This window comes from Leuresthes tenuis, unplaced genomic scaffold (genome assembly GCF_036924035.1).
Source record: "Leuresthes tenuis unplaced genomic scaffold, fLeuTen1.0.hap1 SCAF_24, whole genome shotgun sequence".
NCBI classification, from domain to species: Eukaryota; Metazoa; Chordata; class Actinopteri; order Atheriniformes; family Atherinopsidae; genus Leuresthes; species Leuresthes tenuis.
This window is the reverse complement of record NW_027325378.1, coordinates 28,176,566-28,190,613: the sequence shown is the minus strand read 5'-3', so window position 1 is coordinate 28,190,613 and position 14,048 is coordinate 28,176,566. Positions and strand designations below refer to the sequence as shown.

The following is a 14,048-nucleotide window of genomic DNA, read 5'->3' as shown; positions in this document are numbered from 1 at the left end:
AAAGTACAAAACACAAAATGCCACAAACAATTCAAACCATGTGAAAACCTGGGAAAGCAAATACACAATAAGGTGACTCGTGTCTGTATCCTCCCTGCCATTGTTGTTTAAAGCCCGACACTGACTCAGTAGCTGTCACGTGACAAATTACAGGTGACAGCTGGTAGAGAACAAGTGAATGTAAAACTCACATTGATTTTGACAATTAGTAACACAATTAAGTGAGAAAAAAGTAACAATAAGTTCCCTAAAATGTTACATAGTGCATTTATTGTGTCTTATTATTATTATTATCATTATTATTATTATATTATTTTATGGTAGAGTATAACACAAAATCAATATGTTGATATAATTTTCAAAAGTATCTATTCACATTATTAAATTATCATTTATATATTTACACACTTCAGGCATTATATACACAACAACACTTTACATATCTACAAGAACCGAAGACCACTAATTAATTATGATTTCATGACAAATGAATGAACATCACAAATCAGACATCATTCATTTCCTCCTTCGTTTCTCAGTCCACAGTAGAGTCCTGTGCGGGACTGTTTTCTTCACCCCGCTCCCGCTGAATTTCTGACCATTACCACCGCAATGTGTGTGTTACACTCCCGCCCGCAGCCGCAAAACTTTGAGAATTTATGCCCGCACAATAATAGAAATGCATTGATTCTGTGTCTTCTCCCGTCCCGCAGGAGAAAACACGTCATTTTATAGGCTATTACTAAAGAGATTCACAGACAATTGAGAAACTTCTCCAAATATCACACTTGCCTTGCTTTGTCTTTGTGCTGTTCTTTGAGCTTCCTTTCCACATCATTTATTGACATCCTGTCGCTAGGCTACATCCCGATCTCAGTGTTTTTAGCCGCCAGCAGTTGAGTTGTGAACGAATCAATACTGTTTCCTGTGCGAGGAGCAGTAACCCGAGGAGTTGACTCGTGAACGAATCAAAACTGTTTCCTGTCCTGCTGACTGAGCTTGTGCAGCTGCCGCCTGCCATGTGGCGAGAGAGGGTACTGCATGGAAATTAATTACTCATTTCTGTTTCCTGTCGTGCTGACTGAGTTTATGCAGCAGCCACCTGTCATATGGGGAGGAAGGGTACTGCGTGAAAACGAACGAATCACTCACTGAGACTACTCGTTACTCCAGAGTCATATAAAAGATTAGTTAATATCGAACGAATCGTTCGCGAACGACACATCACTAGAGGCAACTCACTGCATGATTCACCGCGAGATGTCCCCTGAACTCCACACAGTCCTGAACAGCACAATAAGGGTCATTAACCACATCAAAGCCCATGCCCTGAATTTGCAGCAGTTTGCATTGTTGTGCGAGGACATGGATGCTGATTTCAAACGCCTTCTTCTACATACAGAAGTTAGGTGGCTGTCAAAAGGAAAAGCGTTAACCACAGTGTTCCAGTTAAAGGAGCAATTGCAGAAATTCCTCTCTGACAGACAGTCACCATTAGCAGAGCACTTTAGTGACAAAAGCTGGCTCTCAAAACTTCTGTGCGACATGTTCATGTCTTTGAATGAATTAAATCTGACGATGCAGGGGCGGATGGCTGATACATTCAGGCTGGCAGACAAAATCGCTGGATTCAAAGCTAAACTGGCTACATGGGCACGGTGCGTCAACTGGGGTGTTTTTGACATGTTCAGCAACTTGTCCAGCTTTACGGAAGAGCTGGCGGAACTGGGCGAGCTGATGCACAGCCACCTGACATCATTGTCTGATGCGTTTGAGCCCTATTTCCCATCTTCAAAGGACCCGGGGAACGGCAAAGGATGGATACAATCCATTTAAGAATGACGATGGTCGAGACCGGCTCCCATCAAAACAAGACGACCAGCTGATTGAGCTAAGAATTGACGGAGGACTGAAAACACTCTCGGGAGAATATTTCAATTTAATAAAGATGTCTGCCATCACGCCCCGGTATGATTTTCTTGTGGCCGACAAACAGGCCCAGGGGTCTCAATGTTACTGATTTCAGTAAGTTGATGACAATATTTATAAAATGGTCCTATTTTTTGTTTAGTTTTATTGTATCCTGGTTTTTAACTGTATGTTTTGGATGCATATTGTTAATGGAACCACAGGAAGTACAGCTCAAAAGTCTTCTTGACAGTCAAACATAGTGGTTCTTTCAGACTATGCAAGCTTATAGTTGTTACCCTTAAGCATGCTTAAAGGATAATTTATGACATTACTTTAATTATTTCTTTACACTTTGCCAAGATTACTGTACTGGAGCCTTTCAGTCATTGAGGACATGATGTGCTACATTACAGGCCCCTATTCACTCACACAAAATGGAACCACCAGGGCTCAGATTAGGATTGGTCATCCTAGGATTGGTCATCCTAGGATTGGTCAAAGACACTCCAACATATTTTGATATGCAGCCTTGGTCAAGAGCACTTAGCATCTATTTACAACCCCTTTAACATCACATTCTGACACGCCGGGAACTCCTGTGTGTAACCAGATATCCTTCTGTGGTAGCTGGTGCAGTGTAACCCAGGATTTCCACTGGCGACAAAACGGCTGCACCGCGCTCACTGTTGCTAATCGCTGCCACTCTAGTCAATGAGAGTAACGTCTCAGCAGCGGCTGTCGCTTTCATTCCGTTGCACTTCTATCCTTGATGGAGTCGTTGTTGAACCACGTCAAGCTCAACAGAGCAGATTGCACCAGCACAGGAAATCCGACACATAATTAGCAAAATAAACTTCCGCCTCCTTTCAAAATTAAACTATAATTAAAGCTGCAAGCAGCGTTGATCGGGCCCTAGCACGTGTGCATGTTGGGGTAGGCGTTGGACGCCAGCTGACGCGCATCGCCCAGAACAGCTGTCTGTCAAGTGTGGAGCAGACTGTGAGAATCCCATGTATATGAAGACATCTTCAGAAGGGTTTTTTAAAATTCATCGGGGGCGCCACTGAGCCATTTAGCTCGTGCCACACAGATATTCTTTACATACGTACGAGGTCGTCAGCGTGGACGTGTGTGCCAAGTTTCATGACCTTGCGATGATGATATGGCTTTCAACCCACAAACGCGACCACACGATCTTCGCCTGGCCACGGACACACCATTTCGACTTTGGAAAATGTGATCACAACTTTTAATCCCACATGGCTGAAGAGGAATCAGACCAAGTTTGAAATAGTAACCATGAAATCTGTTGGAGGAGTTTGATCATATGCGAGGTGTGTAAACAAAGTCACGTTTCCAACCACCAGCAGGTGGTGCTGTAGGTGAGTGTCAGTATGTGCATACTTATGCAGTCAGTGCAGAGTGCCGGGCAAGCCTATGAAGTTTGGTGAAGATCAAACAATGTATGCAAAAGTTCTGAGTCTGCCACGACCACACCCTTAAGACTTTGGAAGAGTTTTGTGGAACTTGTTATCCCCCATGACTTAAGAGTAACCTGACAAAGTTTGAAGCCGGTAGCATTAAATCTCTTGAACAAGTTTAATCAGATGCGCAGTGTGGAAAAAGGCAAAACGGGACTAATTTGCACATTCAATTCAAAATGTCCGACTTCCTGTGAACACAGCACCATGATGTCAAGAGGCTTTTTTGTGCGCCTGTGCATGATGAAGGCGTGTAGCGAATTTTGTCCGGCTACGCAAAAGTAAGCCCCTCGTCGCAGATATTTATTCATTTTCTAGGGGGCGTTACAGAGCAATTATAACGCAACTACAGTGAAACAAAATGGCATACCAGGAGTTTTCGCTTATGCAAAAGCCCCCAAAAATGTGATCAAAGTGCAAAGAATAAGAAAAATAACGCCAAAAGATACAATAGGGCCTCCGCTGTTTCACAGCTCGGGCTTGGCTGCCGAAGCGGCCAAAGAAGCCGAAGGGGCGGGGCTTTCAAATAGCAGGCATATATAAGAATCCATCTATACATCGGTTCCTGCAATAATAAGTTTCTCCTCCATTTCCACCCTTTTCCACCTTTGGAATCCAGATTGGCTGTGTCGCGTTGCTGCTCATTTGCATAAAGTTGAGCCTCTCTCAACTTTCGAAGCTCACGAAACTCATTAAGCTCACAACGCTCAAGAAGCTCATGAAGCTCACAACGCTCAAGAAGCTCATGAAGCTCACAACGCCGGCCGCTCATCGACGCCAGCTTACATTGAAAATGAATGGCAGCTGGCCGCTCAAGACGCTTTTGGTGTGAGCGCCCGGGGATTGACGCTGGGCAGAGGACTGAGCAAAACCATGACGCAGTTCAACTATACTACTTCGATACTTTGTTACACTTGAAAACTACTTGTTTAAGGTTTAAGTTATTTGATCTACCATAACATCATGGTAGATGTGAAATTAAATGTTTTTGGGAAACTTTGCCAACATTTTCCATGTTGCCTAGACAATGCTTCTAAAGACTGTTGGGTTATCAGCTTAGAAAACCCTGCACATACAAAAGTAACGCTTTAGGCTGTGTGTTCAAAACTGACACAACAGGCACCTGACCACACATACCTGAAGAGTTGCATTTAAAAACAGGCTGGACATTATCAATAGTGTTAATTAAGGAACATGAATTTCATGAAACATGAAATTCAGATTTTAATGTGAACACGATGGCCTCTGTATTCAGGACATTTTTACTAGGGTGGCCAAGATGGGACACAAAGCTAGTGTGGGTTGGCCGTGCCATAGCGAAGTTTAATGCCATGTACACAACCGGGGTACATACATACATCCGTATGTGTGTTTGTGTATTTATGTATTATGCACTAATAAGGCTAAATAACAAGTGCACAGTGTAAGCTATTGCACAGCAAGTTAGACAGTCAATGAGTAAGACTGATGAGAACAAGTCATGTCGAAAGCCGAGAAGAATACAGAAGCATCTGGGGATCGCGAGGAGCTTGTGCCTCGAAACGGGGCGACATCCACTGTCTGGACTTGTTTCGGATTCAGGGCAAGTGACGTTAAACAAGAACAACTTATTTGCAAAGAGTGTAACAGAGTAGTACACTAATCTGTTCTACCACTTGAAAAAACATCATAAACCTAAATATGAGGAATGCATGAAGGCCAAAGCTAATGTTAATTCACAAAATCCCCGTCTGTGTCCAGCGCCGACCCAGACAACCATTACAGCAGCCTGCACCGGGCAGAACCCGATCCATCTACCTCCCAAAGACACGCAGGAATAACAGACGCCATGTTTTTATTTGGACAAAGACGTGTCCCATCAATACAGTTAGTACTTTGAAATTTTAAATTATTGGGTTTTTGTTTTGCATTATTTATCATTTATTCTAATTTAAAATGTAATTTTTCACAAAAAAATGTTGGCACATTGTTTATAAATGGTGCAATAAAAATACATGTTTTTCCAGACATAAAGAATGATTGTGATTAATAATCGTGATTTCAATATTGATCAGAATAATCGTGATTATGATTTTGGTCATAATCGTGCAGCCCTAGCCTACATGGTAAAGTCAAAGGGGGAGCTGACTGCTCTTCATCACTAATATTGCTGAACCTGGACTGCTGGCTTGTCTGGGCCTCACTGCTGCTGGTAGTAGCTTGGGCTGGCTCTAACTGTTGTCTTTTTTTTGAGGAAGAAGCTCTCAATTTTCCTGTTTCTCTTCATATTCCCCTTATATCCCTGGGGGAAATGTAATTCAATCACTCAATCGATCAATCAACCAGTCAGTCAATTGCATCTCAAACATTTGTGGCATTTGAATGCAATTTACTCTGCCTATTTAATCATCTAAAAATATGTGAACTGTAAAGATGAGCTAATTGATACAAACAAGAAGTCCTTTATCTCCAAGAGAAAAAAAAGCCTTTAAACAGCCCTTAAATCACAGAGCAAGTAAATAAACCACAGCTTGTTGTTGTGTTATAGCTACTTACATCTAGACTGTCACACTATATTTCACACACTGGTTTGTCAAAAATATAACAATATAACAATAGCTATATTGAACACACACATCAGCAAAAACACCCTCAGTTCAGAAACATTTCATATCCAAATAACAATAAAAAAAATGTTAAACGCTTAACTCATACCTGCCAATACTGGGCTATGAAAAAGAGGGAGCTTTTCTGGGGTAGAGGGGGTACCGCCATTCCGACAGTTCCTTTTAATAGCCTATGTTTTACCCAAAACATTTTGCACTAATGATATGCCGGCGCAAATACACGCGCCGGCATATCAGCCTCGCAAACAAACTTTAATAATCTATTATCAAAATCCCCTGAAATGTCAAATATAAAAATACAGATATTAATGTAACTCTGGCAAGACTGAAACTGATTAAGCAGAAATACAGTGTCAGTGACCTGTCTCAGCAGCCAGCTGGAGCGGAGCTCTCCACAGAGCCCATGCGTCTTTTGCACGCTGGCATCATATGCAAAAGTAATAATTGCAATTACAGATATCACGGCTACTGCACAGGACACAGTTGCGAGCACTCTGCCTTGCCTTGCCAATAGGAGAGGAGAGAAATGACAGCATAGAACGTATAAAACACAACAAAATGCAGTAAAAACGTTTATTCATGTTATTCACGTGATTTATGAGCACTCGCTCCAATTATGGGAAGCGCGGATGGGCTTTGCACATTTGGCACAAACACACAGCCGTTGCGCAAGGCTTTATACAGCCTGTTGATATCTTAAGGACCTAACTGGTCACACCTGGGAGTAAATGTCATGTAGAGATTGGCATTACAGCTGAACATATAGCTTTCATCCACAAACCAACGTGGGAGAGCCCGAAGACGCATGTGCCAGATGCACAGAGGCATGCGTAAAACCAATGTTGACCACTTCATGCTGTTTATTTGCTTTCTTTTAGTTAACTTTCGTTTCTTTTGGATTCTTGTGCGTATTATGGAGCCGTTTCGGTCCATATTTGTAAGCCTTTTTTCCTGGATTAAATTTTCGGAAGTTGAAACAAGTGGCATTGGAGTGTGTGATTGAAAGCCACTGCGGTCTGCTTCTCCTCCTCCAGTTGCCGAGACTTTGTGTTTTTAATAACGCTTATCTGTAAACATGTCTTAAACATTTAAATTGCATGAACAGAAAGAAGGGACTCACCTGTTGAGTAACGCACATTTCCCTATACGGAAAGCCTTGTCGGAATGGTGGGAAGTTTGAATGTCGAAATAGCGGGATATCGGAATGGTGGGATGTCGGAATGGCGTGATTTCGGAATGGGTGTTGCCACCCAGAAAGATCAGATCATACCTAACCCAACATGCCACCCAGCTCCTGGTGCAGGCCATGGTCATCTCCCGCCTTGACTACAGAAACGCTCTCCTCTTTGCTGTGAAACCTCTGCAGATGGTCCAGAAGGCGATGGCGCATCTGGTCTTCGATCAGCCTAAAAGAACACGTCACCCCTCTGTTCATTGAGCTCCTCTGGCTGCCCTTAGCCGCCCGCATCACATTCAAGTCCCTGATGTTAGCTACAAAGAGCTTAATGGAACGGCTCCATCTACTTGAATGCTCCTGCAAAGGCTTCTGTCCCAACTGGGTCCCTCCGTTGGTCCCAGGATTGTCGTCTAGCAGCTCCTACACCACGCCTAAGACAATCCAAACTCTGTTCATGTGTCGTCCCACGATGGTGGAATGACCTACCGAGCGCTACCAGAACAGGGGCGTCCCTGTCTATCTTCAAGAAGCTCCTGAAAACCCAGCTCTTCAGAGAGCATCTCCTATCCCAGCACTTACCTTGTACTTCCCTACCCCCTCTATCTCTGCACTTTATCTTTCTGCACTTCCTTCTATGCCTGCACCCTATCTCTACTCTGTCACCGACAGAGTCGGACTCCTGGGTTCCTTCTATGTAGTTTATTGTTAGCTTTTTTATATATATTTTGATATATAGCTTAATTTGTAAGTCACTTTGGATAAAAGTGTCTGCTAAATGCATAAACATAAAAATAATGTGAGCTTTCTGGGGTGGCCCCCCAGGATTGCCACAGCCTCTGGCAGACTGTACTGATAGTTGTAAGTGGCACTGGTTTAAGTGACTGGCAGTGGTGCAGGATGTCCCTCTGGATTTTCACGGCAGAAAGAAATAGTACATGTTCCTTGGCTAGATTGGCCTGTGTTAGTTATTAACCCCAAGAAGCTCAGCAGTGTACACAATTTAAATTTGTCTTTACAACACAGATTCATTCACTTTAAAGCAAAATCTGATCGACTCCACTCTCTTTTCCCTCATGTCTAATCTGTGTGGGCATCCGCATGGATCTTGTAAATTACACGTGTTCCCCATTTCAAACTCACAGTTCACTCAGTGCCTAAATTGTCTATAGTAAATCATGAAACATGCACACATTCCAGAAGCTACTCTATACACTTCCCAGAGTTGTGTTGGAATTAATTCAAAGTTAAATTAACTGGAAGCTATATCTGTTTTTGACCACTACAGTTTGTATTGGTTGATACAGTGTGCACACCAGCTTAATCAGTCATTGCAGATTATGATGATCATGATACTGTTAAATGTTTTTGGTTGAAAAAACGTTTCTGTCACAAGAACACATATTTAAGTGCAGTGTGGTTTTCTAACAGCCTGTTGTATAGAGACAGAACAAAGTTGCCAGGAACCAAGAAGAAACTTTGTAAAAGAATGGCTTTGCTGGCTGTACTCTCTTCAGTTTACTGATCCTGCCCTTTTCCAAAGTTTGTCTTTATGCTGCAGCCCTTTCTGCCACATTTATTGTTCTGTTTTCCCATCCAGCATGATCTTCACATTGTTATTTTCTGCCCTGTCTTGCAGTTGATATAACCATTTTTGCAGTGCAAGATGGACACAGTAGGAGCTGTATAGAAAATCCTCTAGGTTGTTATGTGTTACATGACACAACATAGAAATTCACAAAAGCATTTCAAACTGGAAAGAAAGAGGAGAATAAGAACGGACAGATGCAATTCTTTCATAAGGCAGTGTATGTGGAAACTCGATAGTACAACACGGTATATTTATGTATGACAGTAGGATTGAGTCCCTGCACTGCCCATGCACATACATATAGATATATATATATATTAGCGTTGTGTATATATTCATATGTGAACAGCCTCAAGACATCACATTTAACATTGCTGAGCGGTTTGTTGTCGTAAGTTAACTGTCGTTGAAAATCTTGCTTTGACTGATCTCCAGCTTTTTTCAGTTCTCACCATTATGTTTTCATGTAAAACAATGCAAGGCATTAACAAAATGTTGCAAATACAAGGTTTAAAAATGACTGCTATGTTCAAGGGAACAGAGCCTATATTTAAGCTATCAGAGGAAGAAAAGGATTTAATATTCAATATGGGGGTATGTGACATTGAGACTATACTATTGTAGTTCTAGAGACTGACAAGCAAATAGAGTTTGTTTCCATGTCTGTGTTTCTTCTGCATGAATTAAAGAGAAGGCAAGAAAAGATAGAACACCCAGCCACTGGTTTATGAGTAATTCTTCTAGCTTCAGTATGCTACTGCAATGAATAAAGAGGATATGAAGTTGTTTTTATTTTATGGTCTAACAATGGCTCAGCTTGTTCATTCACGTTCACTAATGTTGACAATTAGGTTCAGAAACATGTGGATAGTGATATAACAAACACTTTAACTAAATCTGCTTTACCAAAATGTCCTCCTTTTTGACACCTGTCAGGCTTTTAGAACAGCTGTGTTTTGTTTCATGAAGCTTTCAGTCTTTTGTATTTTTTTTGTATTAAATTGCTCAGTTAGGTTGATATTAGGTGAGATCAAATTCAGAATCTTTCTGTTTGCTTCTGTTTTCTTGATTTTGTTGTTTAGATAACTTTACCACTGACAAGGGATAAAATAGGTTTCCTTGGGGTGTGACATAGGGCAGAGGAATAAGGACTGTGCACAAACAATGACAAGAAATCTTTGTAATGTAGAGATTTTTGACCCAAGGGTTGGTTGGTTTAGGTTTGGTTTTGAAGCTGTGCCTCTTGTGTGACTTCTTGTAATTTTGACAGTTAAGCTGCCATGCCAATTGAGGAGTTGTTTACAAATGAGAGCAGTTGATTGAAGTCAACTAACCAAACCAAAAAAGACCCTGTGCATTTCGCACAGTAGAAAGACAGAAAAAGAGGTGGAGGAAACCATTTCTTCCCTTGATTGTCATAGGGAATGTGGGATCACTAGCAAATAAAATGGAAGTGCTCCTGAGGACACAGCAGACACACTGATAATACAGTATTATGTGGTTCACTGAGCCATGGCTGCAGGAGTATAAAATACTCCTACAAAAGACTACAAAATTTCTCTATCTGTATTTCAGATACAAGCCATCAGACATCAGAAACAGTGGAATTGTACTCTGTGTGATAGTGGAGTTCAGTAGTCGTTAACTACAGCTGGTTTAATCCTGGAAATGTCTCTGTGAAGCAGGGATTTGTACCCAGTACATTGAACTATTATCACAGTTCATGTTTTGACATTTATGTTTTCAGTTTCTTTGTTAGGTTTTCAGGTTCTTGTCATGTTTCTCCCCTGTCATGTCAGGTTCACTCATGTCACCTGTTTCTGTTCACAGCTGCACGTCATCACTGATCACTTCCCCACAGTATTTAGTTTCCTGGTTCACTCATGTCCATTGCAGAATCCTCACCAACCCTTCATGTTATTCTCACAGAAAGCTAAGTCTGGTTGCCTGCCTCATAGTCTTGGTCAAAGTATTTATTCATAGTCTTGTTTTCATAGCCTTTTTTTTTGTTCATAGTATTTTTGATGATCCAGCTCTGCCGCGCCTTTTGTTCGTGCTCCTTTGTCTTGGTTGTAATAAACCTTTTTGATTTTTGAAAGAACTGCATCTGGGTCCTACCTTCTTTGCACCGTACCTGACAACTATTAGCTGTAAGCTTGCATCCATAGTATTCACTGAGAGAGTTCACCTGTGTTAGAATAGAATAGAATATCCTCTATTATCCCATGAGTGAGAAAATTGCAGGTTACAGAGCTGTGTGATGAAGGAATTTGTACACAAAAATAAATAAACAAATGCAAGAAGGTATGTACGAGATGTATAATAGTAGATACAACATATGAACATGATAAAATGCAGGTGAAATAGTAAGTAACAGTGATGATGAGTGATAAGTTTGGGTACTCGTGTGGTGTTATGGAGTCTCACAGCTGCCAGTAAGAATGAGCTGCTGTGGCGTTCCTTTCTACACTGCGGGAGCAAAAGTCTGTTGTTGAACGAGCTGCTCACAGCCTGTACCGTCACATGTATGGGGTGAGAGGTATTGTTCCTAATGGATGTTATCTTATATAACATCCTCTGCTTACTAATCTTCTCGGTGAGGTCCAGAGGGCAGTCCAGGACAGAGCTGGCTTATTGAGTTTTCTTGTGTCCCTTTCTGCCATTTCACTGCTCCAGCAGACCACACCATAAAAGACTGCAGGCGCTACCATAGTGTCATAAAAAGTCCTTAAGAGAGTCCTGTTCACTCCAAAGAACCTCAGTCCCCTTAGCAGGTGAAGATGGCTGAGGGCCTTCTTGTAAAGTGCATCAGTATTTGTGGACCAGTCCAGTTTCAATGTCCCGTCCCTGGATGCTCACTAGCGTGAGGTGGTGTGCCAGTCAGTCAGTCACCAGCTCCTTCATTATGCCAGCGCTGCAATGTGAGGGTGGTTCCATTCACACTGGCTGACAAAGTCCCTGATGACCCCTCTATATTCCACCTCATTTCCCTCCAACACCCAGCCAACAATAGCAGTGTCATCAGAGAATTTCAGGATATGGCAACTCACTGTGTTGTGGCTAAAGTCTGCACTATAGAGGGTGAAGACCACCTCGGACACATGCAGTCTCTGAGCTTCATGCACTGAGGTCTGCTGGTGAGGTAGTCATTGGTCCAGGAAGCCACTCCCGCTCTCTCCAACTTTCCCCCTGAGCAGTGAAGGCTGGATGATATTGAAAGCACTGGAAAAGTTAAAAAAAATATGATTCTTATAGTGCACCTGGTGCTCTCGAGGTGAGAAAGGGCCCGCTGCAGCAGGTAGATGACGGCATCATCCGCCCCCATGTGCAGCTGGTACATAAACTGCAGCGCGTCCAAGAGTCACACCTGCTGAGGAGTCGTGACCACCTGTACACCTGATCTGATAATCTGTTTATTTCTACTGCTGAGTCTCAGAGTCAATCCCTGCCTGAAGCATGACAGAACAATCCACTAATAATGGACCTGACTGAGCAGGAACCAGTTACACCCTGGGATGTTCTTTGAAAGCTGAGAACAGCTTTATCCAACTAGAGAAGAACTCTAGGTCATCATGAACAAAGAGTCTCTGGTCTGGAAGCTTTCAGCCATGCCATCCACCACAAGCTAGCACAATTGTCCTCTCAATTTGCTCAGCTAACAACATTTCTTACCTCCAATACAGTTCCTTAGCCAGTTCCTGTCCCTCGGCCTACTCCACCACCTGCCACTCCACCAGCTGTGCCACTTGCTGCCCCCTATTCCTGATATGTCCATATGTTCCTGATCCTCCTCCATTCTCTGGTGATCTATCCAAATGCAGAGGTTTTCTGTTACAATGCTAAATGGTGTTTTTTACCAGCAACCACAAGCGTTTGCTTTAGATATGTCCAAGATTAACAATGTTATGGGGTTACTAAGAGACTTTCTTGGCCACCCATAGCTTAGAACTCAGAATCCCCACATTGACTGGGTCTCAGGTAGAATTGTAGCTGGAGCTTATCCTGTTCTGAAAATTGCCTTCGTTCTGCTCCACTAGATAATAGCCCCACCACCAGCAAAAGCCACGATTCACCTGATCTCTCTCGAGTGCCATCAGAATATCGCAACTTGGTTGATATATTTAGTAAATCTCTCTTTACCTACTCACAGGCCCTACAACTGTGCCATTGAACTCCTGCCTGACTCTCCACTTCCCTCGAGTTGTCTTTACAGTTTATTTAAACAGGAACGTGAGGCCATGAACACATACTGTATATAAATGACTCCCTAGCTGCTGGCATCATTCGTTGCTCTTCTTCCCCTTTGGGAGCTGGTTTCTTTTTCATAGGTAAAAAAAAGATTGGACACAATGCCCTGGGACATGACTCATGTCATCTACTTTTGATGTACTTCATGGTGAAACCATTTTCACAAAAGAAGAAAGACAGCCTTTAAAACATCCCATAGGCCACTTCAAGGACCTAGTCATGCCATTCGGTCTGACTAATGCCGCTGCAGTCTTCCAGGCCTTGATAAACAACGTACTAAGGAATTTCCTAAATCAGTTAGTGTTTGTCTACCTCAACGAAATACTCATATATTCCAAGACTAAGGTTGAGCATATCTGCAAGTACTCCAATGTCTACTTGAAAAAAGCTGTTTGTCAAGGCAGAGAAATGTGAGTTTCATCTTTCCACAGTTAGCTTTCTCAGATTAATTGAGAATGGCCGGATTAAATCTGACCCCATCAAGACCAGAGCAGTTGTGGAGTGGTCAGAACCAAGCACCCATAAGCAGCTACAACGCTTCATGGGTTTTGCAAATCTTTACCATAAGTTTATAAAGAACTACAGTTTGATTGCTCAACCTCTCACCAAGCTCACATCTACTAAGCTACACTTTGTCTGGTCCTCTGAAGCAGTGGCAGCTTTTTCTAAGCTCAAACAGTTGTTTGCAAGCAGTTTGTTGTTTAGGTTGATGCTTGTGATACAGGAGTAGGAACAGTCGTCTCCCAGTAAACTGGCCTTGCACCCAAATTTCTTCTCCAGGAAACTCACCCCAACTGAGCAGAACTACAGCGTGGGTGACAGAACAGCTCAGTGAAGTGAAGAGTGAACAGTGAAGTTGGCTCTCAAAGAATGGCACCAGTGGCTGGAGGGTTCTGTACAATCTCTTGTGGTCTGAACTGACCACAAGAACCTTTCCTACATGTTGGGCTCTTGGGGCTAATGTTAGCCTATCTTCGGGTTTCCGTCCTCAGACTAATGGCCAGACCAAAAGGGCTAACCAGGAACTGGAGGAAGCC

The 14,048-nt window shown here is 42.5% G+C and overlaps 1 protein-coding gene across 1 annotated transcript in view; it reads left to right on the top strand.

The window, feature by feature from the left end:
• The window catches only part of LOC140284795 (uncharacterized), a 141,762-nt gene that overhangs the window by 3,003 nt on the left and 124,711 nt on the right, over positions 1 to 14,048 (top strand). The gene's annotated exons all lie outside the window — the stretch shown is intronic.